The sequence below is a fragment of the Aplidium turbinatum genome, chromosome 8 (assembly GCF_918807975.1).
Source record: "Aplidium turbinatum chromosome 8, kaAplTurb1.1, whole genome shotgun sequence".
Classification (NCBI taxonomy): Eukaryota; Metazoa; Chordata; class Ascidiacea; order Aplousobranchia; family Polyclinidae; genus Aplidium; species Aplidium turbinatum.
The window spans coordinates 8,581,100-8,587,099 of record NC_137479.1 but is presented as its reverse complement, the minus strand read 5'-3'; positions in this window follow the sequence as shown (position 1 = coordinate 8,587,099).

Below are 6,000 nucleotides of genomic sequence, written 5' to 3'. Positions count from 1 at the left end.
TCAGTTCAGTTCAGTTCAGTTGTATTCTATTTCTGACCATCATATCAAAAACAATACACGTCAACATAGCAAAGGTCGAGAAAAGGTAGAAGCGACAAAACGCGAACGTTAAAACGTGCTTGTAACCGAAGTAAGTTATTGAGTTGAGAAATTTGGCACGGTCGTAACACCTTCAGAAAAATTTAAGATATAAAGGAAAAATAAAAAAAGAAACTGTTACAAAAAAAATAAATAAACAACATATATTTCAGCTATAGCTTTATTAGCCCAAATATCTTTAGCTGATATATTTAAGATTTGTTCGGACAGTTGCTACGAAGATCGGCCATGGTGCGTTATCAAGAGTGCTGATGGTCATGAGGGGAACACGTCTTGATGCGTTTAGCTCATAGCAAAGAAGAGCAAGGCAGGCAAAGAAAACCCCAAAAAGAAATCCTACCACAGGCAAAGCCATTTCAAGCGCAACGCACCAGGCCTTGCACGACTCACAAAATAGATACAACTTGGCGATACGAATCAATGACGAAAACAAATAAAACAAACTAGCAAAAACAACATCATCATTTTGCGGAAATTCAATTATACCCAGAAAAGTTATGTCTTGAAGATATCAAGCGTGCTTTGATATAGAGTTGCGTTGATAAAGCGATAATTTTATACCCCAGTCAGCTAAACTCGTCACCTCCACACCGATCCAACGTGAGCAAACGTTGAATTAATGCAAAATGACAGGCATCGCTAGCTGGGATGTAGTCGTGGCATGTCACAGTAATATGAGGAATTTGGGTTACCATATGTTTTACACGTTAAACCATAACAAAAGTGAAAAAAAATCGACCTATTACGTTACAAAAAATAGATAAACAAAAATAGATAAACAATTGATAAACAATAAACAATAGATAAACAATTAAAATATTCAAAGAAAATGAAGGGGTGTACCAGCAAACATCTATAGGATTGGCCCATGAAACTAGAGAAGGATCCACAGAGGATACAAACTGATATGAATGAATCAACAAGTGAATAAAAAAATAACAGTTAACCTCTCAAGTACATGTAGCTCCACACAGAGTGAAATTTAGATGCCTTTAGACTCTTTTTTATTTCTTTAAAAGTAATGTCTAAGAAGACATTATTGACCCCAAAGGAATGTCTAAAAAGACATTATGAAAAATAACTACGGACAAAGGCCAGTGTTTCGATCTTCCGATCTCTTCAGCGTAGTAAAGTGAAGGTAGAAAGTTAGAGCTAACAAGGTAACAGGTAAAGTAAGGTAAAGTAAAGTAAAGGTATGTAAGTAAAAGTAAAGTAAGTAAAGTAAGTAATATAAAGTGTAATGAAATTGCGTTCTTCTGATTTGTGTATGTGACGTCATGATTGATTTGTTTCGGACGCAGGCATTCTTTCTTTATTGGTACACGCGGTGTTTTGTGTTTTCAACTCGTTGCAGTCTTGAGTTTGTCAGCTGGTGTTAGGTCCTTATGTTGGGTACAGAGTAATCATGTTATTTTCTGTTTACGTATGTATTTAGATGTACTACTTTTAAGTTAATTAAAACTTCAGTAAGTGAAATGTCTGGTTATTCTAACAGAACAATTTAATTAACTTATTTGAAAATGGACAGCAAGTTTTATAAACCTAACGTCTTCAAGGCTGATCCAAGTTCTGCGCAATCCAAGAAAACCTGGCTACATTGGTACAAACAATTCACAGGATTCTTAGATGGTACACCGGATGCGACTGATGCGGACAAGCTAAGATGCCTGATTGCGCATGTGGATGCCGACGTTTATGACTATATTAGTGAGAGCGACACGTTCGACAATGCAGTCGCTACACTACGTGCTCTTTATGAGAAACCTATCAACAGTAGTTTCTCACGTTACCAATTGAAAACTTGCAAACAAGAAATAAGTCAATCGCTAGATGACTATCTACAAAAGCTAAAAACGTTAGCCAAAGATTGTGATTATAGACAGGTGACGGCAATAGAATATCGAAACGAAGCTATAGGTGAAACGTTCATTTCTGGCATTGTCTCTCACGAGATTCGACAGCGTCTTTTGGAAAACAACACCCCAGAGACCACAACGCTAGAAGCTATTTTCAAGCAAGCTCGTTCTCTAGAAATTGCTCATCGAAACTCCGAACAATATGACAGGCCGTTTGTGTCAAGGCCGATTTCTGAGTATCATGATGAACCCAGTACTGCTGCTATTCAAAACCAACTTGCGGGTAGTTCCAATCAATCCAGCTTCATATCAAAATGTGGATATTGTGGAGGTTTTCCAAAACATGCTCGGTCGCTGTGCCCGGCCAGAAAAGTCAAGTGCTACAAATGCAACGCTTACGGACACTACGCGGTGGTTTGTCGCACGAGTTGGAAGAAGTCTTTTGCAATGGAATCGCTCGCGGTGGTATCATCGTCGGAACTAACAGAAGACCCCCCGACAAAGGTAAATGTTAAAGTTAGCATCAATGGCATTTGGGCTAATGCATTAATTGACACTGGATCCAGTTTAAGCCATGTGGATAAAGAGTTTGTTCGAAGGCATAACCTTGTAGTTCACCCTCAATCATGTAAAATTGGAATGGCTATAAAAGGAAAAGCGTCAAGTAGTCAAGGTTATTGTCAAGTAAAGATTGAACTCGGGCTACGCAAATATGTTGATGTCAATCTGGTGATTTTGAAACACTTACTGACTGACGTAATTTTGGGCCAAGACTTCTTAAAACAACATGAGTCAGTAAAAATCGATTTTGGTGGAAAGGAACCATCGCTTCAGCTTGGCGCTCTAGGAAAAATTAAGACACCTCTCAAGCCACAACTTTTTGAACATTTGACTGCAGATTGCAGACCAATTGCAACAAAATCAAGAAAACAATCCATTACCAATGAAAAGTTTATTGGAAATGCCGTTCGAGCACAACTAGCTAATAGAATAATTCGTCCAAGTACTTCTCCATGGAGAGCCCAAGTTCTTGTTGTGTCGGGGGAAAATGAAGAAATTCACCGGAAAAGAATGTGTGTGGATTATAGCCGCACAATCAACAAATTTACTGATTTAGACGCTTACCCATTACCCAATATGCAAGATCAAGTAAATAAAATTGCACAATACACGTTCTTCAGCACACTCGATCTCAAAAGTGCTTATCATCAAATTGAAATTCCCGAAGCTGATCGCTTGTACACTGCTTTTGAAGCAAATGGTCAACTGTACGAGTATAATGTCATTCCATTCGGCTTAACTAACGCGGTGCCGTGGTTTCAAAGAATTATAGATGACATTATTGATCGACATTCTTGTAAAAGTACTTTTGCTTACTTAGACAATGTAACAGTGTGTGGCAAAACAAAACAGGAGCATGATGAAAATCTGCGTCATTTCCTGGATGTTGCTAAAGACTGTAACCTTACTTTTAATGAAAAGAAATGCAAGTACTCATGTGAAACAGTTGATCTTCTAGGGTATAGAGTTCAAAATGGAACTATAATCCCAGATCCAGAAAGAGTAAGGCCCCTCCTTCAAATGCCTGTGCCTCAGAATGCAAAGGCTCTACGCCGAATTGTCGGGTTGTTTGCGTACTATGCACGTTGGATACCGAAGTATTCTGACAAAATAAAGCCTCTAACGGAAACAGCATCATTTCCATTGACTCAAGATGCTGAAAACGCGTTTAAAACCTTAAAACAAGTGTTGGCGGACGCAACGTTGCAAGCTATTGATGAAAATGTACCTTTTTGTGTTGAAACCGATGCGTCGGACGTAGCACTGTCAGCAATACTTCAACAAAACGGTAAACCGGTTGCATTTTTCTCTCGCACTTTGAATCGCAATGAGAAGCATCATGCAAGTGTTGAGAAAGAGGCTACAGCAATAGTGGAAGCTGTTAGAAAATGGTCACATTTCCTCCACGGCCGCCGTTTTAGCCTCATCACCGATCAAAATTCGGTAAAATTTATGTTTGACAACAAAAATCATGGCAAAATTAAAAACGACAAAATTCTCCGATGGAGAGTTGAACTTTCACAATTTTCTTACGACATTACTTATAGGCCTGGGACTTTGAATGTAGCACCAGATGCCATTTCAAGAGCATATTGTGCCAGCACAGCAGACACTACACTGTATGAAATTCACGACAAATTATGTCACCCAGGTGTGACAAGAATGTTTCATTTTGTTCGTATGAAAAATTTACCGTATTCAGTTGAAGACGTTCGACGTTTGACTGCTAATTGTGAAGTATGCTGTGAAGTAAAGCCACGATTTTATAAGCCACCGAATGCTACTTTAATCAAATCTACCCAACCGTTTGAGAGACTGAACATAGATTTTAAAGGCCCGATACCATCAGTTTCTAAAAATCGTTATTTTCTTACTATCGTGGATGAGTATTCTCGCTTTCCGTTTGTATTTCCTTGTGCTGATACCAGTGGCGATACTGTGATTTCATGTTTGCACAATTTGTTTTCAGTGTACGGTACACCTAGCATTATACATTCTGACAACGCCAAAGCGTTTAAATTTTCTAAGAGGTTGAAGGAGTACTTGAGAAATTTGTCTGTTGCGACTAGTTTCACTTCTGTGTATAACCCCCAAGGCAACGCTCAATGTGAACGATACAATGGTATTGTGTGGACTGCCATAAAACTGTGTTTAAGATCGAAAAATTTGCGCACTGCCCACTGGGAAGCTGTGTTACCCAAGGCTTTGCATTCGATCCGATCATTGCTTAATACTGCCACAAACGAAACCCCTCACGATCGCTTGTTTAAGTTTTCACGACGATCATCGTTTGGCACTTCTGTCCCGACTTGGCTGGAAGATGGTCCTGTGTATGTTAGACGACATGTGCGTAACAGTAAATATGAACCTCTTGTTGACAGTGCCGAAATTCTCGAAAGTAATTCGAATTATGCTCGTGTACGTTTCGAAAATGGTCATGAAGCCACTGTATCTGCTAGAGATCTTGCCCCAACAGGACGTTCGTCTTCACCTCCGTCACAAGAGAGCGTACTTGAACCTGATAGCATGGAAGTTAGCCCAGCAGATAATAGGCCTACCGACTTACCACTCGCCGATGTTGACAACTCGCCCAAAAAGGTTGTGAAAGCACAAACTGAAGTTGGTTGGCGATCATCAAGAGAACGTAAACCTCCTGATAGGCTGTCTTACTAATTGTGTTGTCTTTAATCTACCGTGTTATTATATTTGCTATGTATTCGTTATTAATATTCACACTATTTTGGTGGAGGAGATTGTAATGAAATTGCGTTCTTCTGATTTGTGTATGTGACGTCATGATTGATTTGTTTCGGACGCAGGCATTCTTTCTTTATTGGTACACGCGGTGTTTTGTGTTTTCAACTCGTTGCAGTCTTGAGTTTGTCAGCTGGTGTTAGGTCCTTATGTTGGGTACAGAGTAATCATGTTATTTTCTGTTTACGTATGTATTTAGATGTACTACTTTTAAGTTAATTAAAACTTCAGTAAGTGAAATGTCTGGTTATTCTAACAGAACATAAAGTAAGTAAAGTAAAGGTAAAGTAACAAGTTAAACAGGTAAAGTGTAGAGCTACATGTACTTGAGAGGTTAACTGTTATTTATTTAAAATATTGTGTGTCAGTTGAATCCTTACCTTTATGGAAAGAAAACTACTAAACTAACTGTCGCCAAGGATATGCACAGTTGAAAAGATCGCTCCTTCTCAACTATATTTATCTCAGATAGGATTTTTTTTGACACTTGATCTGTCACCTACTTTGCATTGCCTCTTGTTTGTGTTGATACTGTTATGTAACATCTGTATACTTAACATTTCGACACGTTATATCAACTAACTTACAATCACTTATGTGTACAGTTTGTTTATTTTTAATGCTCTTAATAATTGACTAACAGCTTGCCAATGAAAACTAAATAAAGTTGATATTTCATTTTACAGTAAAATCAAAAAACTTTTTATTCGAAGTATTTACTTCAGATCGG